The 25,133-nt window shown below is 46.8% G+C and overlaps 1 protein-coding gene across 3 annotated transcripts in view; it reads left to right on the top strand.

The window, feature by feature from the left end:
- SRC (SRC proto-oncogene, non-receptor tyrosine kinase) overlaps nt 1–25,133 on the top strand; it is a 122,601-nt gene that overhangs the window by 34,658 nt on the left and 62,810 nt on the right. Inside the window, exon 1 of one of the 3 annotated variants that reach the window (XM_029611580.1) lies at nt 18,062–18,227. The exons of the other annotated variants lie outside the window; for them this stretch is intronic. The gene's annotated coding sequence lies outside the window, so the exon portion shown is untranslated. Of the gene's footprint in view, nt 1–18,061; nt 18,228–25,133 lie in introns of those variants that run through there. 3 annotated transcript variants of the gene reach the window in all.

Raw genomic sequence — 25,133 nt, 5'->3', positions numbered from 1 at the left:
CAGCCCCCGATTAACCTTCCTCAGCCGCCGGTTTCCCCATGGAAAGCAATGCGGATTTCCGTTTGGTTGCTTAGTGTACTGTAAATACTGATTAGTATTCTAGTTTTTGATCTCGTCCGAGATAGTCATGTTTCCTCCCTGCATGTCAAATTTTGGCGAATTTCCATCTCTTTTTAAGAGAGTTATTGTACGGATGTAAAAGGACATTAATTCCTTCCAACGTTCCGTATCTTGGAAAGCATAAAGAGGGCGAGTGCCACGGTTTTCCTCCTCTTATTCTTCCAACGAGTTGAACAAGGCGCATTGGCTCGCCCACTCTCTTGCCAGAGCATTTGGACAGCCTGGCCTTCGTCTCTGGCATATAAACTGGGTCAAGCGAGGGGGACCTCCATTGTCTGGAGCCGGTGCTTGAGGGCCACTTTGCCCGTTTTGACAAATTAAGGCAGGATCCAACCATGAAGCCTTTCCAAAGCACTTTTATCCATTCCTTTATAAACGGATGATTAAGGTCTTCCCCTATGGCCTCCGCCCACCTGATCTCCCTTGTAAGACGTTTCATATTAGCGTGGCTGCTTTGGGAGGATATCTCGGCGGCTGCATTTCCGGTGACTGCACAGGATTTTCTCTTGATTTATTTCCAGGTGTTTCAGAAATTCTGGTAGGAATCTGTGATCTTCTGGCATCCCTTCTCCCGTATGCAAGAAGATCGGTATATAAAAGCTAAAAATAAATAAATAAATACAATTTCAGAAATAATGCTCTCCCCCCCCCCCCCCCCCCCCCCCCCCCGTTAAGATCAGAGCAAGGGAGATTTTGTGACCCAGGCTGTGGCTTGAGCCTGGAGGTAAAGTCCCATAGAAGTGAACGAGCTTTGGAAGCTTCACACCATGGACCATGTCTAGCAGAGCCTCGGTCGCTGCTACTGCTGGCTTTCTTCTTCTGTTGGTGTTAGTAGTTGTTGTTGTTGTTGTTTTGTTTTTTTTTTTAAATCACAGCCAGGGTGGGTCCTGGCTGCTTAGCTTTTACTTGTTTTTGCCCCTCTGGTGCTTGAGGCTTTGCCCAGTTTAGCAGAGCATCCTCCCTCCTCCCGGACGCGCTCCTTCTTACCGGAGCTGCAGAGGTGAATGGGATTTCTGTGGAAGATGATGGCAGGTCCCAGGTCCATCTAGTTTGCCCATTAGAAGTTCCTTTTGCCCTCTTGATCTGTGAACGTTCACTTATCTCCTTTTCCACTCATATTACTCTGTCTAATGCTTTCTTGCCTGCACCATCGATAATGGGAGGGCCTGTTCCTCGTGTCCACCAAACCTCTCTGTGAAGAAGCGTTGCTCCCACTCTCAGCCACTTCCTCTGACCCAGCGGCTGCAAGCTTGGTGTTTGCATGGCCCTCCCCCCTCTCCTTGCAGATAGACCGATCTATTTTTAAGCAGCACCCTTCCCCCCCCTCCCCATTTAATGGAAAGGCATTCTGGGAGTTTGTCACCGGGGTGGGGGAGGGGGAGCGGGGATGGCTTAGGTTCTGTGTTAGGGAAAGAATGGTGGTCCGGGTCTGTAGTTTTGGGAGCCCCGCTCTAAGTCCTTTATTTGTCTTGAGAGTGGATTGGTTTGAGTTACAACTCCAAACTTGTTGGGGGGGGAGGGGAGGGGTCAATATTGAAAAGGTTAAAAGTTATCCTTGTAAGTGATGCGGACGCGGTATTGTGCAAAAGCCCGGAAGTATGCACGTACTGCTAATGTCGGGAGTAAACGTTCAAGGAAAAAAAGGAGTGATTTTGGGAGGATGGCGGGGAGGGGTTCGGAAGCTCACACACGAGCTGGTAGCTTTGTGCTACGCCTACCTCACAGTCTTATAAAATGCCACGTATCTCTGCCCCAGGGCGCATGTGAAATAATTGTAATATCTGCACGTATTTACCGCGGTTTCCACGTGGAGGGCCAGTGTATTGTAACGTTTATGAAAAAGACTTCTTTGCGCGTGCACTTCCAAATCACCTGCTCGCTGACAGCTCCACTGGTTCACCGCACAGGCTTCCCCCAACCTTCCACCCAAAAACTGCAGATGTAAGGCCAGGTGCCGTTTCACTTCCACGCCTCAATCGGCGGGGGTCAAAGCGTGTGTTATGGATCTGGAGGTGGACCCTTAGCCCGAGGTAGAGGTGGCGCTACCTAAGAGAGAATAAACCCTCTTAGGTCCCTACCGTCGGAAGGCAAGGCTGGATAAAGCAGAAGTTGAACAGGTACTTTGCCACTGGAAGCCCATGGTCCTCCCAGGAGGAGCCCATAGGGACCCAGGCCGCTTGGACTTAGATGAATCCCTGAAGACTGAAGATAGGTCTGGACACAGGCATCTCCAGCAGGTCGTATGTCAGTCCAGGAGTCGAGGCCGAAGAATGGTCTGAAGCCGGTCCAGGGGTCAAAACCAGGAGAATGGTCAGAAGCCGGTCCAAGGGTCGAAGCCAGAAGAATCAGTCCAACGTGAGGAGAAGCAGGTGCTGGGATCAGAAGGATGGGAACAATACCAATGAGAACCAACAGCGGAGACCAGGAGCAAGACAGGAACAGGAACTCGGAGCTCAGAAGCAACACCTGACCAGGAGCCAAGATACCAAGGCAAGGTCTGAGGAGCAGACCTTGCCTTAAATACAGGAAATCAAGGAGGAGTCCCAGAGAGGAGCCATGACCCCTTTAATTCTTTGCAGCAGCCGCACGCGCGTCCATAGGAGAGCCGGCAGGGGAGGAGTCAGCGCGCAGGCAGGGCGGCAACGGGCACGAGAGCGTCAGGGACCACTGCCTGCTTCTGCAGGCGCCCCCGAAGCGGCCCGACGGCGCGGGTAAGTGCCCAGCCCCAATCGCGGACTGCTGCGGCTGGCAACCATAACAGCGTGCACACGACTCTGGTCATGAATACGCGTATACCGCTTACAAAATTAGTAAAATACAGCTGTCAGACGCACAGACTGGTGCACGCAGTTCAACATGACCCTCCCTATGAACTGGATTTCTAGTTTAGGGATGAATTCTATTTTGATGCATTGTATTTTATTGATCCTCTGTATTTCACTGTTGTATATCGTTCCGTTCAAGGAAGGCGAGATATAAGTATAATATTACATAACGAAGCCTGAACAATCGGTGCGGGTTGCGGGTCTTGGCCCAGGCTATAGAGTGGAGAGCAATGGCCAAGATCACCTTTCCTGAATCTTTTTAAGGACCGAGGAGAGGGAGGCTGATGATGGGAGAGAGATGGACTGAACTGTCGGCCCCATTTCTATGGTCTTTCCTGATGCAATACTTTGGCCCTTTCTATGGAAAAGAAAACCATCTCTATCCCCTCCCCTTTTCCTCTCTGACTTTTTAATCCTCTTACACCTCCGCTTCCAGCACCTCCTCCTGCTGGGGGATTGCCTGTGAGTCGTCTTGAGGTTCTTTACTAATTAGCTCCTCTGTGCTGTGCTCCCTGATTGAACAGACTGGCAGTCCCCAGCCCCAGTTCTGAGAGCGGCCGATGCACTACAGACTGCACTATATAGAAAGGGGGAGACGTGGTTTTTGCACAAGGCGGCGAGGGGCCGTGAATAATGGTGGCTGCTGATTTCTAACACTAGGGGGTCAGAATATGTGCAGGGGGTGGAGGGAGGGAGGGAGGAAAGGAACACTTATCTGCTTATTATTTAATCTGGTTCCTGTTACCTCGGAGCACTACAGAAGTAGAGTTCACTTATCTCCTGGAGAATGCTGGCCAAACAGCTGCCTCTCCCAGCCAGACAAAAGCAATGATTAAATCTGCTGGTGCTGCAGCAGCCCCGCTGGCAGTCTGCTGCCTACAAATAGATTTCAGCCCGGAAAGCAAATCTGTTGTATCCTTTCCCCCCCCGCAAACCTGTGCTTCAGGTCCCGAGGAAAGCCCTAGGTAAAGGCAGACTGAAGCACCAAGGAGGGTGCAGGGAACGGGCAGTGGTTACCAAATCCTGGTTCTCCTCCCCTCCCACCGCCAGCAAGTCTGGTTTCCAGGATGTTAGGTTCCCTGGCCATCAGGGCCATCTTAAACCTCTGAGAGGCTCTGGGCAAACCTCACAAGATGTGGCCCCTCTCCACTCCTCACCATCACTAGATGTGGCCCCTCTCCACTCCTCACCATCACTAGATGTGGCCCCTCTCCACTCCTCACCATCACTAGATGCGGCCCCTCTCCACTCCTCACCATCACTAGATGCGGCCCCTCTCCACTCCTCACCATCACTAGATGTGGCCCCTCTCCACTCCTCACCATCACAAGATGTGGCCCCTCTCCACTCCTCACCATCACTAGATGTGGCCCCTCTCCACTCCTCACCATCACTAGATGCGGCCCCTCTCCACTCCTCACCATCACTAGATGCGGCCCCTCTCCACTCCTCACCATCACTAGATGTGGCCCCTCTCCACTCCTCACCATCACTAGATGCGGCCCCTCTCCACTCCTCACCATCACTAGATGTGGCCCCTCTCCACTCCTCACCATATAAACTGTTTGCACAATTTATGAACCATGGACTGAGCCAATCCTTGTTAAGATCTAAAGAAGATAATAGGGCATGTTAGTGAGTTATCTTATTTTACCTTATCTTCTTTTTTTTGTTTTTACCATTTTATTCTTTAATTTTTTGGGGGATCAAGCTGGGCCCCTCTAAGGCTTTCGGCCCTGGACCAGTGCCCCGTTTGCCCTATGCATAAAACGGCCCTGCTAGCCATGCCGGTGCTCAGTGGTAGGAGTCTGGGGTGGAGGCAGGGAAGGAGTACTGGGGAGCTGGATTGGAACTGGAACTTGGACTGGGAAGCTGGAGCTGGGGCATGAGGTTTGGAGCAGGAATGGCAGTCTGAGCTGGAACTAGGGCTTGACATTTGGCACTGAGCAGAAACCGATCTGAAACTGGAGTTGGAATTCAGCTGAACCTTGGCGTAGGCACCGGAGGTGGAAACAGGAGCCAAAGACTGGATCTGCAGCTTGGAACGAGGGCAGGCTGGAAGCAAAGCAGGGACTGAGCCCTTTCCCCTCTCCTATGTAGCAGGCCAATACAGAAAAACGCGCGGGAGAGCCGGCGAGCGTCCGCTCTCCCAGCGTGCGCACAGGCCACTCTCCTGGGCGCATGATTCAGTAACTTAATTTATTTAAATTAGGACCTGCAGTAAAAAGAGGCACTAGAGACACTAGCACGTCCCTAGCGCCTCTTTTTTGACAGGAGCGGCGGCTGTCAGCAGGTTTGACAGCCGATGCTCAATTTTGCCGGTGTCGGTTCTCAAACCCGCTGACAGCCACAGGTTCGGAAAACGGATGCCAGCATAATTGAGCGTCCATCTTCCAACCCGCGGGCTTTTTTTATTTTTTTTAATTTTTGGGGCCTCCGACGTAATATCGCTATGACATTAAGTTGGAGGGTGTACCGAAAAGCAGTTTTTTCTGCTTTTCTTTACACTTTTCCGGCGCCGGCAGAAATTAACGCCAGCCTTTGGGCAGGAGTTAATTTTTGAAAGTAAAATGTGCGGCTTGGTTGCACATTTTGCTTTCTGGATCGCGCGGGAATAACTAATAGGTCCATCAACATGCATTTGCATGTTGCAGGCGCTATTAATTTTGGGGGGGGGGGGGGGGGGTTTGACTGCGCGTTTGACGTGCTATTACCCCTTACTGAATAAAAACGTCTAAAATGCGCGGCCAAACCCGGGCTAACAGTGCGCTCCACCGGAGCGCACTGTGCTGTATCGCCCCGTAGGTAGGGGAAGGAAGGACGGAGCTGAGCTGAGTGAGAGAGAGGTGAGAATGGAATGGAGGGTGAGTGAAGGAGAAGGAAGGAAAAGGGGTTGTAAGTGAGGGGAGGTGTGAGTGAGAGGAAAGTGGGTAAGGGGAGTGAGAAGGAAGGGGAAGGAAGGGGAGAGTGAGAGGAAAAGGGTGGGAACTAGAGAGGGAGGAAGAATGTTTGGGGGGGTGAGGGTGAATGGTAGAGAGTGCAGGGCCAGTAGAAGGAGGAAGTGGCTGCCTTGAGTGCCACCTTCTTGGGGCAGTACAGCAGAGGCAGGACTGCAGTGATTGCAGCTCCTTCTTCTTCCTGCCTGTGTGGGCCCAGGATAGGAGGCGGCGCAATCACTGCAGCTAGAAAGAGCAGGAGCAGCATTGGCCCATGTGGCCAGAAGAAAGGAGCAGCGTCTGAGAGGAAAGAGGAGGAGTAGTCCCATCAGTTGGCTGGGCTGAAGGTAGAGGCTGCTGCAGCTTGTGCATTTCAGAGAGGGAGAAGAGTGTGTGTGTGTGTGTGTGTGTGTGTGTGTGTGTGTCTAAGTCTACCTGGCTACGCTTTGACCTGTGCTATTGGGCATATAAACATATAATGTATACTTTGTGCATCTAACTCCAAATATCAGCAGTTAGCCATATAAGTTATACTACTATTTATTTATTTATTTATTTAACAGTTTTTTATACCGACCTTCATAGTAAATTTACCATATCAGATCGGTTTACAATTTAACAAAGGGAAAAACTAGAGTAACAGATTCACGTAAACGAAAGATAACAATAAGTAGGAATAAGTCAAAGTTACAATCAACAGGGGGAGAGAACTTGGAAGCTTGTAACAAGCTGGAAAGAAGATAGGCCGGTAAAACATTTTACCATAGAGTGTACAAGTTAAAAACTTAAGGACGGTGCTTTAACCTGAATGTCTCAGAGTCCATTTATTTTTTCTTTGAGAAACGGAGTGCCAGACCGGGTAGGAATGAAGGCCAACTAGTGATTGTCTGGTGGTTCAGGGAAGGCTTGTTGAAAGAGCCAGGTTTTAAGTCTTTTTCTGAAAGATAAAAGGCATGGCTCCAGTCTGAGGTTTGATGGGATACTGTTCCAGATCGATGGGCCTGCTATCGAAAAGGCTCTGTCTTTGGTTATAGCGAGGCGTGTGGCTTTAGTGGGGGGAACATTAAGAGTGCCTTTGTAAATGTCTCTAGTTGGTCTGATAGAAGAGTAGAGTTTGAAAGGTATTTCCAGGTCAAGTTGAAGTTGATGATGGATCGTTTTATGGATTAAGGTAATCGATTTGTATAGAATTCTGTAATTTACTGGTAACCAGTGTAGTTTCCTGAGAATTGGTGATATGTGATCGTAGCGGCTGGTACTGGTTAACAATCTTGCTGCCGCATTTTGAATCATCTGCAGAGGTTTAGTAGAGGATTTGGGAAGTCCTAGTAGAAGTGCGCTGCAGTAGTCTATTTTGGCGAACAGTAGCGCTTGGAGGACTGTCCTGAAGTCGTGGAAGAATAAGAGAGGTTTAAGTCGTTTTAGAACCTGTAATCTGTAAAAGCAGTCTTTCGTTGTAGTATTGACCATTTTCCTTAGGTTTAGTCGGTTGTCTAGAATCACCCCAAGATCTCTAACCTGCTTACATGTGATGTGAGAGTTGAGTGGTGTAGGTTGGTGGATATTGTTGTCATTTGAGGAGATGAGGAGAAGCTCTGTCTTAGAAGCGTTAAGGACCAAGTTTAAACTGTTGAGTAGATTGGTGATGGAAAGTAGGCAGTTATTCCAATGGGTGAGCGCTTATGAGATTGATTCTGTTATGGGGATTAGAATCTGTACGTCGTCTGCGAACAGATAATGAATTAGGTTGAGATCTGTTAACATTTGGCAGAGGGGGAGGAGGTATATGTTGAAGAGGGTTGGGGATAAAGAAGATCCTTGTGGTACGCCAAGATTAGATTTTGTTAGGGGTGACTCTTTATTATTGATTTTGACTTTGTAAGTCCTATTGCTGAGGAAGGACTTGAACCAATTGTATGCAGATCCAGAGATGCCGATATCTGCTAACTTGCTCTGCCCCCAATCTTCCAGTACACGGCTTCCTATTGTGTATGTGATTTTTCACTGCCCAATTTTTCAAAAATACAACCTATAAAGGCGATATTGTTATCAATGGACAACAATAGACATCTCTTACACTCGTATCTTACTGTTATGTTCTCCCAATACAGTTATTCATATATAAGCTCACTGTTCAGTTGGTTTCCCTTCTTTCAGTGAAAGCTGTTCCTCAGTGCTGTTGTCCAATGTGACTCTGGATACCCAGTGTCTCAAGATCACTAGATTTTTCACTGAATAGGTGAAAATCTGCTGTGTGAATGGGGATGATGATGAGTATGTGTATTGAGAAGGAAACGTTACAGTATTTTTAGCATTTATATATTGGGTACGGGGTAACTGCGCTGTTGAACTTTGTATATTATGTTTGAATCTTGTATTACAGAAATATGTGACTGATGTCATATTTTTGATATTTGGATATTTTCGACATTTGCACATTGACTTTGAGAGATAAATGGGTATATAAAATGGATGCTGTTTAGATTGTAGGAATTGTATTGTTCTAAAAATGTGTCCTGATTTTTATGGGACCATGGCCTGGCTGCTTTGTCTCGTAGGGAAGGAAAGCACGTCCAGCTTTGGAACCACAGTGAATTCTCCTGCTTCTGCAGTGCTAAGATAAAGGCCCTTTCCTCCATTAGTTGCCTGATTAAGCAAGCCTAATTTAATTTACCGCCTTCCCGAGATCACATTTTCACTTATCTTAGGCCAGTTAAGCTGCTTTTAAAGAAGCTTTGCCGTTCTCATTCCTCCCCTCCCCCCACCCCAAGGGAGCAGGGAAGGCTTGGCCTTTCTCGGGAGCACTGGCTGCAGTTAGGTTGGACTGTGCTTTAATTAAGATGGCTTTTCATTTTAACAGCAGCTGACAGTTGACTTCTTTTTTTTTTTTTTGGCTTTGTGTTTCTGGATGGGAAGGAGAAAAGGGGGAAGGACAGAGGAGTAAAGGAGGTGGAGCTAACAGAATTAATATGTACGTTCTGTAGTTTGCAGACCTAATAAGAATTGCAAAAAAAAATCAGATTACACTCCTCTCTCTTCTACATGAACTCAGAGGCCGATGCAGAAAGGCGCGTTCAGGAGAACGCGCAGCTCGACTTGCCCTGGAACGTGCATTTTCCTTGCACAGGATTTACGGGTGATGCAAGCAAGGAGTTTTTTGCTCGCAGAAAATGTGCGTTCCTGAATGGCGTAGCGTCCTTGCGTGGAAATCCCATGCAGGTAGTACTTCCCGATGCAGAAAGGCGCGTTCAGGAGAACGCACAGCTTGACCTGCTCTGGAACGCGCAAATGAGGGCATTAAGTACTTCCCGATGCAGAAAGGTGCGCTGGCAATAACCTGGATTTTCCTAATGCCGGTGTGGGCTCATAAAATAACAAAAACGAAGGTTTCCCAGCTCTGCTGCCATTTTGACAGGATAAGTACTGACTTAATCCAGAACGTGGCGGTGGGTAGCCGTGGCCGGATAGCTGGATAAAGGACTATTTTATCCAGCTATAATATTAATATTTTTTTTTTTACTCAGCACAGTCTTTCTTTCCCGGTTCTCCCCTCCTCACCTCCACCCAGAATTAACGTGTGCTTACAACTCAGTCTACGCACTTTTTAATTCCCGATGCATTAGCATATCATTAGTTTTGCTTCATAGGGAGTTAAAAAAAAAAATGTAATCTGTGCACTAAAACTGTGTGCTGAAATGCAACACACAGGTTACTGCATGGGCCTTTGCCAGTGAGTATGGGTTCGTGTATTCTCTAGTGCTGCAGGCTGCCCGGCAGAGGATCTGTCCAGGGATCAATGATCAGTGGCAAACTGTTCCAGATAATGTAGCAAGTCTGTGCATAGCTCGTTTCTTTAATTCATCCTGCAAATTTTTAGGACGCTTGAAATAATTGTGTGGGTGTTTTTGCATTTCTTTTTTAAATTAGAGATGAGTTAATTTAAATTTTTTTTAACTAGTATGATGGTGACCTTTGTCGGTAGGGATGGTGCATAGTATCCCAGGGGTCCGGAACTTATGCAATTTTTTTCTTTTCTAGGCCCTAAAAAAAAAAGAAAAGATTTTTATTCTTTGAGATTCCAGGATCACAAAAATTAAGTCCAGCAGATATGCACTAGGAGTTCTTGTCTCCCCCCACCCCTCACTGACATGCTTGGGGGGTGGGTGTACAACAGGGCTGTCCAAACTGTAGTCCCTTGGCTGCCCCATCACAGACTGAGGAGTGGGGTGCCAGTCACGCTGCGCTGCTCCTAGTCTTGCCCCTGGAGTCTTACAGCTCCTTGATTTGGCAGATCAGGGACCCCACTTCTGCCTGCCCTCTGTTCCCCTCGAATCAGCCTTGATCACTCCCTCTGTGGCCTCCCTTACCTTAAAGCACGGGGGCTCCTTTTTCAGAGACTGCCCTGGGAGCCTTTTGCTTTTGGCTTTCCAGATCATCTCTCGGGTAATGACGCTCCTCCCTTCCTTGTGAATTCTGAGGACCTTGGGCCTTTTCCAGGAGCCTTCTGTGACCCTGAAGTCCAGAGTTCTGCTGGCCTTGGACATGGGTCAGTTCAATTTACTGACATCTGCACCCCCCCCCCCCTCACCGAACCACAGGGACAGGAAGGGAAGAAAACAGATTTTCTGTCGCACTTGCTGTGTGTGTTGATGTGGGCGGATCATCGAACATCTGATCAGCACTGCTGTAAACATAAAGCAAGACCCAGCCATTTTCATTTAGAAGGTTTTAGTGCAGGGAGGGAGCAGGGAACATCACACTATAGCCAAGATTTCACATGTACTATATCTGGTGCAGTATAAGGTTAACCTCATGCTTCAGCTGCAAGGTTTGAGGAGACGGGGATTGTGTTCTCTCAGGCACTTGGCCTGCACGCAGGGCAGCTACGCTGAAAAGCCAGCAACACAAGTGTGACAAACAGTGTCGGAGAAAGCGAGACCTGGGTGCTTTGGGATCCTTTATAAGAGCCACTTGTCCAGACAAGCGCCCCCTCTGTACTGGGATTTAAGTAATTGTCCCGCTGTCCAAGACGAACGTTTTGAGAAACTGCCAGAACCGATGAAGCTTATGAGTAGCAACTTTTGGACGGCATTGTTACTGCACTTTTGCAAAACTCCCCAGATAATGACGGAAGATGCTTGAAGAGCGAGAACGTTTGCCTGCATTTTTTTTTTTTAGTTAGAACAGGCCCTCTCTTCATAAGAGTGTGAGGAACCATGAAAGTTTCAATGTTTCCAACCCTTGGAAGATTTGGGTCCATGTTTCATGTTCCTCAGTAATATCCGTTGTAACAGAGCGATGCTTGGTTCTGGGGGCAGGTAGAGGAATTTGTTGGAATGATAGGGCGGCGAGATGGTGATTCTTCAGCATTGTCCATGCTATTGGCGGAAGAGAGCGGCTGCTTTGTTCCCTGCCCTAGCTCAGGCAATTGGGTTTCAATGTCTGGCTTGGAGAGCCCTTCCAGTACTTCTGAAAACAGGAACCCGCGAGCTTGTCTGTTCAGTACATCCCCAGTGGATATTTGGTCAAGCTGCAGTACTACAGAGCGAGTACGTGTTGGTTTTTTTTTTTTGGTCTTCTATAATATTTCTATACCAAGTGCTGTACACGCGGATTCTACAAACTTTTATTGCCAAACAATTGGGTCTCCCTCATTTTATGCTTCTCAGAAGGGAGAAGGGCGGAAATGCTCACGCTGACAGGCCAGTGCGATAGGATGGGTGCACGTATTGCGCGCGCCCGTTTTTCCTAACGCACATGCAGCCACATCCCTGTGCGCCCTGATGCAATATTCAAATGAGAGGCAGCGTAAAAAAAAAAAGGGCGTGCAGTGGTAGAATGGGCATCTCTGGCACTCAAAAGAGGTTACTGCATCGGGCGCTCACAACTGCAGTGGGTGCTTGATACGAGCTTGCGGGTTGATTGCGGCGCTTTTGGTTACTTTGCTGAGGGGCTGATTTCAATGCTGCGGTTTATTATATCCGGTGCCCATTGCTACGGGCATCTAAATTGTGCGGCCATAAGAAGCATGCTCTTCTTTTTTGAGCAAATCAATATACGTTTATGTTTTTGTCATCGCAAGCAGTAAATTCAAGAGCTGGGATGATACTAAGGAGGAGAAAGGGTGGCAGAATATCACCCCGATATCTCCAAGGCGTGGGAGAAGAAGCCAACAAAATTCTGCTGAATAGAGCAGATAAGATGCCCAAGAGAAGCTGGAAAGCTATGAGTACAAAGGCTCGAAGTCTGGGCAATAAAATCCCAGATCTGCAGGCTCTAATGGTGGAAGTGGACTTGAACATCGTTGCTATTACAGAGACACGGTCCACGGAGTCTCATGATTGGGATACGGCCATCCTGGGCTATAACTTATTAAGGAAGGTCAGAGAGGACAGGAAAGGGGGAGGAGAAGTGCTTTATGTCAAAAACAATATCCAACCAACTGAAAGGCAAGCGACGTGGGGTAGGGAAGAAGCTAGCAGGCCGATGCAATATCGGTGCGCGTAAATGGGTGTTCATGATTGAGTGCCCGCTCTCCTAATGTGCGCCAATCCACTTCTCCCGGGTGCCCAATTTAATATTTAAATCAGGTGCTGTGGTAAAAAGGAGGCGTTAGGGGATATTGTGTGCCCCTAGTGCCTCCTCGGTAGCGGGCACCCAGGAGAGGTGGCTGTCGGCGGGCTAGGAAAACGGACGCTCAATTTTACGAGCATTCTTTTTCCTAACCTGTGCACAGCCAAAAGTTAGGGAAATGGATGCTCGTTAATTGAGCGTCTCTTTTCTTAACCTGACCGCTGGCACACTTTTTTTTTTTTAATTCTCCTATTTTGGTTCCTCCAACTTAATAGATATTAAGTCAGAGGAAACGAAAAAAGAAACAGAAAAGTAGTATTTTCTGTATTTTTTGGGGGGGGGAGGGGCTCCTCAACAATTAATGCCTGCTCCGGGGGGAAATAAGGCTATTGCTTATCAATATGAATTTACATGTGATGAGCGCTGTTTCCTACGCGGTTGATTGGATGCGTATTTAGAATGCACTAACCCCCGTTTTGTCGGGGGTTATGGACGCACATCCAGTTGTGTGTTCAGCCCTGTGCTGTGGACAGTGCATGGTATTGTATTGGCCTGATCATGGGCTGTCCTAAAAAAAAAAAAAAAGATGATGATGATACTTCCATTTACACTGGTGTGGCAAAGAGGCCTCTGATTCAGACAGAAGAGCTGGACAGAGATGTGGTCGAAAACATCCAAAAGGTGGAAAAGAAGGGAGAAACATTGCTCGTTGGAAATTTTAATCTGCCGGATGTAGACTGGAGTATCCCCTTCTGTGGAATCTGAAAGAAGTAGCGAGAGAGTGAATGCCCTTCAAGGAGCTCTGCTCAAACAAATGGTGATGGAACGCATGAGCTCCCTAGGGAGGGAATGATACACGACCTGGTGATCACAAATGGGGATAATGTCTCTGTTGGAGTGGATATCATCAGACGATATGGTTTGATGTTGCACAAAGACTCGAGTTTAGAATTTCAGAAATACGGACTTTATCAAAATGGGGAAGTTCCTGGAGGAAGAACTAGAAGACTTGGAGGCAATGGGAGAGATGGAACAACAGTGGGCCAAATTAAAAGGGACTATTATAAAGGCACCTAATCTATATGCTAGAAAAGTAAACAGAAGTAAGAGGAAAAAGAAACTGACCTGGTTCTCAGAGGAAGTGGCTGACAAAATAAAGGCAATAAGAACAGCGTTCAAGAAATATAAAGGATCCCAAAAAGAGGAACGTAGGGAAGAATATCTGGTGAAGCTGAAGGAAATGAAAGAAATCAGGAAAGTGAAAGATTAAGCGGAAGATAGGATTGCCAAAAAGGTAATGCAAAGTGACAAAACATTTTTCAGATATATCAGAGAAAGAAGAGAGGCCCGACGTGGTATAGTGAAATTGAAAGGTGATGAGAAGCAAAGTGTAGAGAGTGCCAAAATGGCAGAAATATTAAACAAAAACTTCAGTTCAGAGTTCACTAAAGAAGACCCTGAAGAAGGACCTTTGCTGTTTGACAAGACCATGGATGGGAGTGGAGTAGTTGCAACCCCGTTTACAGAAGAGAATATATGGAAAGAGCTAGGAAATCTGAAAGTGGACAAGGCAATGGGGCCGGATGAGTTTCATCCCAGGATACTGAGGGAGCTCAGAAATGTCCTGGCGGGTCCGCTGTGTGACCTGTTCAATAGATCCCTGGAAACGGGAGTGGTGCCTCATAATTGGAAAAGAGTGGTTGCGGTACTGTTTCACAAGAGTGGTAGCAGAAAGGAGGCTGGAAACTACAGGCTGGTTAACCTCACCTCGGTAGTGGGAAAATGTAATGGACACTCTGCTGAGACAGGATGGAAACTGTCCAGAGGAAGGCGACCAAAATGGTATGGGTTCTGTTTCAGAAGACCTATGAGGAGAGGCTGAAGGATCTGAATATGTATATCCTAGAGAAGAGGAGGCGCTGGGGAGATATGATACAGACCTTCAGATACGTGACAGGTATCAACGATGCACAAACTTCAAACCTTTTCTGCTGAAAGGAAAGAGTACAACTAGGGGTCAAGATCTAAAACTCCAGAGGGGATGACCAAGAATCAATATCAGTAAATATTTCTTCATAGAGAGGGCTGTGGCTGCCTGGAATGCCCTCCCAGAAGAGGTGGTGAAGACTAGAACAGTTAATTCAAAAGAGCATGGGACAAACAGTGCAGATCCCTAAAGACTTAAAGAAAGGGATGGCATAATATTTCTGCACGGGGTAACCTGCATAGAGCGGCAAATGCTACCATGACAAATTGTTGGGCAGACTAGATGGACCATTTGGTCTTTTTCTGCCATCAGTACTATGTTAGGACACATTTATGGTAACACAGAGGATTATATTTTGTAATGTATCTCATTGGCTCCTTGACTGTAAGTTAATTTTATTCCACCTAGGGAGCTGGAGTTTAATTTCCCACGTTGGAAAATGTGCATTGGGTGCCCAGCGCTTTCCTGCATCAAAAACAGTAATAATGTCCTTATCTAAATGGAATTTGCATTCATTGGGCACTATTGGGTTTGTGTTTTATTACGGCGTGCATTTTGGACGTACTAATCTCCTTACTGCATCGGGTGCTAGTCTTGCACACCCAATCATGCATAAACCCGTGCACTAGGACGGGCGCACTTTATTGCATCAGCCCATTTGATTTGAAGCAATGAAAGCCAAGTTTACATGTATGTTAGCTTAGACAGCAAAGTTGTCCATCTGGTTTTTATCCCATGTATCCCTGAAGAATATTTGGTCCTGTGGGTGACAGAAAATTGGCAGAATTAATACAAGTTTGAGACCTGTGAGCAATGAATCCTCATTAGTGATTCAACCCATGTTACCCTATATCCCCTCACTTTCCTCAAACGCAGGGTCTCTCCATCCAGCACTTAATAGCAAAGAAGAAACCTAGGAAGGGAGGCCAGGTAAGGCTTTCTCTACTATAGTTGAGAATTTGAATAGTGGTTACTGCCTTCTAGGAAAAAGAGGGGGAAGCTGAATGGGGAAAGGGGAAATTTAGTACTTGTATTTTGTGTAAATAGGAATCAAAAGAAAAGCAGAAACAGAAAATGCCTTTAAGAGCCAGATACAAAGATGAGAAAACGGATTGCAGTTCAGGCGTGTGTTGGAAGTGTTTAGGAACTTTGCTTGAAATCTTGTTTTTGTTTTTCTTTTGTCCTTTTAAATCTTTTTCCCCATGAGACTCAAGCAACATTGGGTGGACTGTGCCTGGAATTTCAGATATCCTAGCAGAATACATGTACTGAAAATAGCAACAAATGTTGCAGGCTTGGGGGCTACGTGCAGAGTGTTCTTTACAGAAGGTTCTCTGCGTGGCTTTGTCCCCTACCTGTAGAATTCAAGGAAGGAATCGATTTTGTGAGCCACGTTAGGGCCAGTGACTGCAGGCACTCTGACAGCGTAGATGGGCTTTGAATCAGGGTCACCCAATCAGAGACCTGTGTCCCACTGGTGAGGTCACAGAATGGCTTACATTGCCTCAGATATAAAAACATTTCACCCATCCCTCATATATAAATACAATTAAAATTGTCGAGACATCAATATGCATAATTACCATGAATCTAAACAAAATGATGTAACACTAAATCCAAATAGATGTTCACATATCCTTCTATTACCATAAATCCACTAAACACCTAACCTCATATATTGTCTGTTACACAAGATGGTACACATCTATTTAATAAATATTTTCACTAAAGATGTATGTATGGGTGAAAGGGTAAATGTTTTTATATGTGATGTAATGTTTTATGTCATAATAGAAAAATATTTTAGATATGTTAATTATAATTAATGGATGTATTAAGATTGTATTGAGCAATATGTTGATGTAGATGTGAGGTTGGTGATTTCCATGTGTTGTACTACTACTTGTTTTCATAATTGATTTATTAAAACATTTTATACACATCCTGTAAAATTTAAGTTTTGTGTTTTAAGGTTCTCTCTTGTATTTATGGGAATTTAGTGAGAGAATATACCTTGTCCTTCAAAAATATATGCAGCTTATAAGTTACATTGCCTCAGACCAGTATTTAGCCTGGAATGCAGCCACGCCCCTGAGGATCCAGGTTGGCCCGGCGATTCTGTGCAGCTCCATGGCTGGGGACTGCATGGTGGAGCTGGACTCTGGAAGTTGGCCAAGCCAACCTAGCAAGATCGCAGGAAACATTCAGAGCGAGCAGTGGCCTCTTGGACGAAGTTCAGTACTAATTATAATTAAACCCATGTCCCGTGAATAAAATCCCTTGCATTCAAGCCTAAAGAAGAATAGTCTGGTGGCGAGAGGGCCCTAACTTGATAGACAGAGGCCGGGGGGGGGCAGCACGGAGCATCCTGGAGCCTTAGTGCACCCTGAGACTATGTCCCTGCAGGGGCGCTGGAGAGCGCGCAGCTGGTTCCAGTGATCTGGATTCATTGGTGACCACCCCCGGTAACAAGCCCCTGCTATTCAGACACGGATGCGGCGATGATGACTCATTTTGAATTATGGTTCTCCTTCCCTCACACCACAACAGTACGTTTTGCAGCTCCCAGAAGCTTTCAGTGTTCTTTCTTCACATGAAAAGGAAAGGGACAGAGGGAGAGAGAGGGCTCTTTGATCCAATGAGAATTTCAGTTCCCAGCTAAGCACATTCCATGCTTGTAATTGCTTTTTTGGGGGGAAACGGGGAGGATGTTTTGCAGAAATGTTCCTTGCTGTTTCATCTCCTGAGGCCAGAAATGTAAATCGCTCCTCCCCCCTCCCCACTCTTCCAGAGTGTCAGCTTTAATCACAAGAATCGCGCAGCCCTGGCTGGGGAGGATGGCGTTTCGGAGTTATGTGGATATTGAGAGCAGAGGTTCCAGTGCTTAAAACACGGACTGAGATCAGAGAAGCCGCTTTATGAGCCTGTCGAGAAAAACAATCCTTGGAAGGGACGTGAAAGTCCGAAGATCCTTTTTATAAGTAACAAAATGTGCCAGAGAGAGGTGCCTGTGGTTAAATTGCAACCCATATCTTGTTCCCCTATGCTCTATGCTATATCTAAAATGCATGCATGTGTGTATATCCATTACACAATTTTTAAAAAAATATTTCAGTATTTATAGTTGTGTGTTTGGTAGTGCATTTCGGAAGCTTGTGGCGTTTGGCCTTTGCTTTTTTTTTAATCTCCAGTTTTATTGCATGTGGTATTTCTTTATTTTTTTTAAATTAAAACACACGTACCCTTGTGCAACTGCTTAATCCTAAACTCACTGCAAGTTAAGAATTATTACCATTCCTGTCCTCCGTGCTCTCGCTCCCTTTGCTTTGGATATTGTGCTGCTGATCTTTGAGCAGAAGGGCGTCCTGTGAGAGAGTTCCCCGTTGGATAAAGGCAAAAAAAAAAAGGGGGGGGTAGGGCCCCGTTGGTGTAGTAATTTTTGTGCCACATGTTTCTCCAGCTCCCTTCAGTCCGGGGGTACTGAAGGTTGGGATTCCGTTTGTCCTACAGTAGTAGAATTGTATCTGCCATTTTGTGGTGGGCTGCATTTACATTGCGGGTCTCTTAGGGCACATGTGAGCTATCTATACGTCCCTTCGTTACTGCTTTTGCTCTCCTACGTAGTCCTTATGTTAGTGCTAGGACGTGCAATGCTGCCTTCTAGAGATGCAGACGCAGCACCTGCTCTTCCGCTGCCTTTTTGTCACAACGATGCCCCTGCAGTAGAAGCCAAGCAGGCAAGGAGCTAAGACTGAGCAGGCTTTGGCTGCAGATGTCAAGGAGCAGGTAGATAAATCAGATGGAATGTTTTTTTTTTCTTCTTCTTCTTCTCTGCAGTGTCTGCCAGGCAGGCTAATTGCCTTGCCCCACGGTGATCATTAAAGCCGGGCAGTGTAGAAAATAACCGCTGTGTTAACCTTTACAATGGCCCCAAACACTTTTTTTAAATTGGGGGAGGGGAGAGGAGCTGGAACGAACGGAGGGCGTGTTGCAGCCTGAAGTGTTTTATATTCTCTGCTCGGCTGGTCAGCTGCAGCCAGACCCAAGAGAGCACGGCAGAAGCGAGGACGTTTTTTGTCTTGAAAGAAAACTGTAGCCATAGGTGTGTAGTGTGAGTGACAATAAAAACGTGCAAGGCAAGTTGTAATACCCCGTGCATTATCTATACATTTTACATTTTCATGATGGTTCTCTTTAAATTGTGTAGGAAGCCTGCTTTGTGCCCCTCCCCCAGGAGTTTATGTAGTAAGTGATGACAGAGAAAAACCAATCCAAGCTGCATCCCAGAGACTGGCTCCGATTGGTCCATCTTCGCTCCGCTCCGATGTCATGAATCACATCCTGTTCTGGTGTGGGGCTACAGGCTGTGATTCTCTTGTAAGCAGGGTGGCAGCTTTACTCAATAAAAATTGTATTACAAAAAAAAAAAATAAAGAACTAAAAGTTACCCTTGCTTAAAAAGTTACATTTTGAATTGACAAAGGGTGAAAGTTTGTCAAGTTCGCTCATTTGTTGCAGAGGACATTTTAAGGTAGAGAGAATTGCTTCTAAGGAAGGAGAGGAATCCCTCTGTGCTGTGCCTGTCTGAAGGGGACAGAGGCAGAGATGGAAGGTCGTTGTGGAATCGTCCCGTCCTTACAAGGAGTTCATGGGTTATTAATCGATGATTTAGTGTGCAATCTTATTCAAATGCTATTACTCCTAAAGATGTTAAAATTGTTTCTGAGCTGTGGCTGCAGCTATACTTCAGCCCTTGTTCCATGGAGTGCACTTTATGCTGAGCTATGTGGTCCATGAAAAAACTCCTTCAGCCTTGGTAGAGATGAGATGCAGGCATGACATGTAGAAAAGGCTACGTCGATGTGGTGCATTGGGTCACTGCATACATCTGCATCAGTTTGCCAATTCTCAACTTTTTATTAACAGTAGCTCAGTGCATTTTAAGTAATTCTACTCCATGAACCATTCGAGTGCTAAAAACTCTGCTGCATATTAGGGGGAGTCAGATCTTCCCAGTGGTAGGTGTCCAGTGTGAGTGGGGGAGATCTTCAACCTGGTATCTGGGGTTTTGCTGCCCAGAAGCTGTGCTTGGAATAGCCTGAAATCAGCAAGGAAGGATCTGGGTGTAGAGTTGCTTTGGTAATTTCCACAATTTTGTGCTTCTGTTGACCTCCATTTGAACATTTGCCCCTTTACATTTTTTTGACATGCTATCTCTCGCTCTCTCATCTTTCTATATTTTGTTCCATATATTTTTACATTTGTAAGGGATAAATGGTGTGCCAGCTCTTAAACACACTCTCTCTCTGCCCCGCACATCTCTTCCCCCCCCCCCACTCACCTGTGCAGATCCTGCTTAGGGTGCCCTGAGCGGGTTATACATTTTGTAAATAAATACAATTCTCTTTAGCAGTTCAGGTTGTGTATATTATGCCTTAAGTATGTGAAAGTGAAGCCTGCACACAATGGGGCTGATGATCAGAATGGAGTATTTTTAGCTCTAGGGGACACATCCAGAAAACTTAAAATTCTTATTTAAATAGGAATATAAGAGAAGACATCCTGTCTCTGACTGTGGCCATTCTGGGTGGCTTGGAAGAAGGGAAGATGTACTCAAAAGATCCTGATGGGAAGATCCATTCCCTGTTGCCGACGCTTAGCTTCCAGTAGTCAGAGGTTGCATTCCTGAAGCCTATTTGGCCAATAGGTTTTCATGGAAACTTGTCCAGATCTTTTTCTTTTCTTCTAATCCAGCTGTAATAGTGGCACTTGACTCCACTCTCTAGCAACACATCCCACACCTTAATTGTGTGTCTACTGGAAAAAAAAAAGTCTTAATTTTTTGTTTTAAATCTGTTACCAGTGCCAGGGAATGTTCTGGAATCTCTCCAGGAAAGGGCAAATATCCATCCCCCTATTACTTGTTCCACACCACTCATGACTTGATAAATCTCTATCACATCCCCTCTTTTCCCATAAGATGTGTCATGCTGGGTCAGACCAAGAGTCCGCTGAGCCCAGCATTCTGACTTTCAACCGTGCCAGTCTGGATCTCTAGGATGTACCCAGCAGATCCCAAAAAGTTGTTCCATTTCTTTTAGCCCACTCTCTGGGACAAGTGGTGGCTTTACCCAAGTCTCACCCTCTGGTTGACTTGTCTCCTTTTAGAACACAGTCCAAACGTCTTCATAGTCGTCTCTGAAGGATCCTGGGGCTCAACATCCTGGTAAGACTCGGGAGGGGGAAATAGCTACTGATTATTTCAGTCTAGTCCCCTGTTAACAGTGAAATCTCGCCTTACATTCCTGCAGCTGCATCATCTCTGCCTCTCTTCCGGGTGAGAAACCAATGACCCATTAACACAGCTCTGGTCCTCATTTATACTTTAGCTCATTAACAGCTCGATACTGTAACGTTCGGTTGAAGATTTCCCGTCTGTAACGTGCTGGGAGCGCACAATTCGGACGCGTAAGGCGATCCAGCGATACAGTCTCCAGTTTCACACGTCCTTAGCGCTTCTTAAAACAGACGCATAACCCTTTCCGCACGCAGCATGTATATGATATGTAAATGAACGAATTAGCTGTATAATGAAGGAATTAGCTATTCCCCTATGATACTGTGACGCGCGCTCAGATTATCTCCTTTGTAACCCGCTATTTTGCCGCGGCCTTAATGTGTTAGTTTACCGCTACCCTCTACGTGGTGTTAGTGTGGTGTTCGAAAATTAAAAAGGGAATAAAGTGTAAAAAATGGTGTAAAAAAAAGTGTAAAAACATTGCTTACCTGCCATGGCCCCGTCCAGTCTCCGGTGCAGCCCCAGTCCTCCCGAAGCAAAAAAAAAAAAAACCGAAAAAGTAGCAAGGCTGGGGCCTGCTACGGTAGTCCCTTCTCCTCTCCTCCCGATTTCGGCGCTCAAGGCCCCGTCCGGTCTCCGGTGCAGCCCCAGTCCTGTCCCCTCCTCCCGAAGCAAAAAAAACCAAAAAAAAAAACCGAAAAAGTAGCAAGGCTCGGGCCTGCTACGGTAGTCCCTTCTCCTCTCCTCCCGATTTCGGCGCTCTAGGCCCCGTCCGGTCTCCGGTGCAGCCCCAGTCCTGTCCCCTCCTCCCGAAGCAAAAAAAAAACAAAAAAAAAACCGAAAAAGTAGCAAGGCTCGGGCCTGCTACGGTAGTCCCTTCTCCTCTCCTCCCGATTTCGGCGCTCAAGGCCCCGTCCGGTCTCCGGTGCAGCCCCAGTCCTGTCCCCTCCTCCCGAAGCAAAAAAAAAAAACCCCGAAAAAGTAGCAAGGCTCGGGCCTGCTACGGTAGTCCCTTCTCCCTTCTCCCTTCTCCCTTCCTCCCGATTTCGGCGCTCAAGGCGGCCGGTTGGGCGTGCATTCATCCAGGCAGAGGGAGCCGGCGGCAAAAACGGCCTCCGGCTCCCTCTGCCTGGTTGAATGCATGGCCCCCGCCGGCAGTGAATGAATGCCCGTGACTGTGACTGTGACTGCCTTGAGCGCTGAAATCGCACGGGCATTCATTCACTGCCGGCGGGGGCCATGCATTCATCCAGGCAGAGGGAGCCGGTGGCCGCTTTCGCCGCCGGCTCCCTCTGCCTGGATGAATGCACGCCCACCCGGCTGCCTTGAGCGCCGAAATCGGGAGGAGAGGAGAAGGGAGAAGGGACTACCGTAGCAGGCCCGAGCCTTGCTACTTTTTCGGGTTTTTTTTTTTTTTTGCTTCGGGAGGAGGGGACCGGACTGGGGCTGCACCGGAGACCAGGCGGGCTGGACCGGAGACCGGACGGGCCAGGGCAGGTAAGCGGGGGCTGGGGGAAAGTTTGCTGAGCATCGGGGAACATAACTGTCCACTTCCTGGTACCTGTCCACTTCCTGGTACCTGTCATTTCAAATGTCATTTGAAATGACATTTGAAATAACAGATACCAGCGCGACCGTGAAGTGTTAGGCCTGCGAACCCAGGATACTGTATAGGCGCTCTATACAGTAAAATGGGTTGCGCGGGCCTAACGCTTGCCTAAGGCTTCGCAGCCGCGGCATGCATTTGCATGCAATTAGAAGAGAGCATCGAGCGCTAAGTGAAGAGAACTGTGCGTGCGGGGAGGAAGGGTGCGCCTGGCAATGCCGCACTCTTTCTACCGCGGTCTTAGAGTATCGATCTGTAAGTGCCTCTGGCTGACAGGCAGTGCTGTCCTACCTCCCATGTGGCAGCATCAGTTCACCTCACATGGGCCAATCTCTTCAAATGGCAAATCCTGTCTGGCGATTTGCAGACTCCCTTCCTTATTTATTTTACCTTTTCTCATCGCTATGTATAAAGTCCTTGAAGCTCAGCTGTTTAACTCTGACGGCTTTACTTCCATCAAACAAATCTTTCATGGGCTTACCTGTAGTGTAGTCCAAGCTTCTAGAAGTCTCAGGTTGAACGGCGTTTACGTGCTTCCTCTGCAGTTGCTCTAAGGGAGAAAAGTAATCATCCTTCCTCCTTTTTATTGCCTCGGCTGTGCTTGTGGAGCTGGGGGCTGGGAGCCAGAGCTTCCTTCAGTGTCTCCCTCTTCCAATTGCCCTGCTCTGGGGGGTTTCTTTTCCTCTCCTGCTCCAGTCTGACATCCTCGCATCTTGTCTGGGCCTCACGGTGACGACTCTGTCACACAGGCTAATTACTTGTGGACTTTTATTTCAGCCACTTGTCCCAAGCCCTTCTTTTAAACTCAGCTATTGAGTAGGTCCTCGTTCTGTTGGTATCATGCATGGGTCCTCTTTCTGTACTTTGTTTCTTGTATTTTTACATTTGTTAGGAATAAATGAGGCTCAAGTTCTTAGTCTATTTTAGGCTTCTGGCATTTGCAAATACACCTAAATGTATTATTCTTATTCCTAATCTGCTCTTTGTCAGTAACTGAGTCATGGATTTTGAAATCATTTGTCTTTAGCTGGAGTGTTTCTTTTTGAGAACTTAATGATTTCATATATTTGACTTGCTTATTGAATTGTTTAAAAGGGGTTTGGTTGAAGATGCTGCTATCCATGCTTTAACTAGGAAGCAGTGCATGTGCAGAGAGCATTATCCTCCCTCCCCACTTCCTGCTGCTTGATAGTCCTTGGCAGGTAATGAGGTGGGAGCTCATTCTGTCTTTACCTGAAGCAGAGCCGGTGCTTGCTTTTTTGTTGCATTGAGCTGCCCCCCCCCCCCCCCCCTCCCGATTCATTCAACGTCTGTCCCGGGCCCATCAATTAAAGCTCAGCTCCATCCTGCAATCTATATTTTTAAAAACTGACACCCCCTCCCTGCCCAGAACGCATGGATAGGGAAGGGTATTAGGTACCCTAGGCAATCTTACAGCCTTGCACACACGCCACCCCACACACCCCCCACGTCCTTTACAGACACACACAATTCAATTATGCATTTATAATAAATTTTACATGAAAAAGAACATTCAAAAGTGCAGTCTGCTGAGGCAAAAATAACACTTACAACCTGCATATCATATTTATTTGTTTTTATATGCCGACATTCGATCTGGGATATCACATCGGTTTACATTCAGGTACTGTGGGTATTTCCCTATCCCCAGAGGGCTTACAATCTAACAGACCGATTCAGTAAAGTCTGTGGGAGAGCGGGTGAATGCACAGGTGCATGCACAGGCCACTCTCCTCCTGTGCACGAGATACAGTATTCAAATGAGGCCCGGCGGTAGAAACGGGCAAAAGGAGACGCTACGGACACTAGCGCTTCCCTAGCGCCTCCTTTTTGACAGGAGTGGTGGCTGTCAGCGGGTTTGACAACAGACACTCAATTTTGCTGGTGTCGGTTCTTGAGCCCGCTGACAGCCATGGGCTCGGAAACCAGATGCTGGCAAAATTGAGCGTCTGGTTTTCGACCCGACAGCCGCCAGCCGACTTCAAATTTTTTTTTTTCTTTTTTTCTTTAACTTTTTTTACTCTTCGGGACCTCCGACTTAAGTTGCTATGATATTAAGTTGGAGGGTGCACAGAAAAGCAGTTTTTACTGCTTTTCTGTGCACTTTCCCGGTGCCTGAAGAAATTAGCGCCTACCTTTGGGTAGGCGCTAATTTCTGAAAGTAAAATGTGCGGCTTGGCTGCACATTTTACTTTCTGAATCGCGCGCGAATACCTAATAGGTGTTGAGGGCACTATTAGGTGCTGCGGGTTGGATGCACATTTTCCGCCCCTTACTGAATAAGGGGTAAGGGAAAACACGCATCCAATGGCAGGTTAACAGTGCGCTCCGTCCTGTATCGGCCTGTAAGTTTGTACCTGAGACGGGGGGTGTAAAGTGACTTGCCCAAGGTCAAAAGGAGCGACAGAAAACTCTGCAAAAAGACACTTGGAGCTCCTATGGAATTAGACCTTTTGTAATGCGTATTGAGTGTGACCTTGGCCCTCAGAAAGCCATGAACAAACAGAATTACCATTATAATATAATAAACCTCCCATACCAAAACAACCCTAACAATCTTATCAATGAAAAGGCAACACTGCACACATTACACAAGACCCAATAAAATATCTTATTAGGAAACCAGGCTCCTATAGATCCCTACACAGAAATTACATGCTAGCAAAATACCTCACCTCGGTCACATATGCAGAACACAGAGAGACCCTGACCAAATACAGAATAAAGAGATCAGAAAGTATAAACAGAAATGTGCTAAGAAGAACTG

Source organism: Rhinatrema bivittatum, chromosome 8 (genome assembly GCF_901001135.1).
Source record: "Rhinatrema bivittatum chromosome 8, aRhiBiv1.1, whole genome shotgun sequence".
Taxonomy (NCBI): Eukaryota; Metazoa; Chordata; class Amphibia; order Gymnophiona; family Rhinatrematidae; genus Rhinatrema; species Rhinatrema bivittatum.
This window is presented reverse-complemented; position numbering and strand designations above follow the sequence as displayed.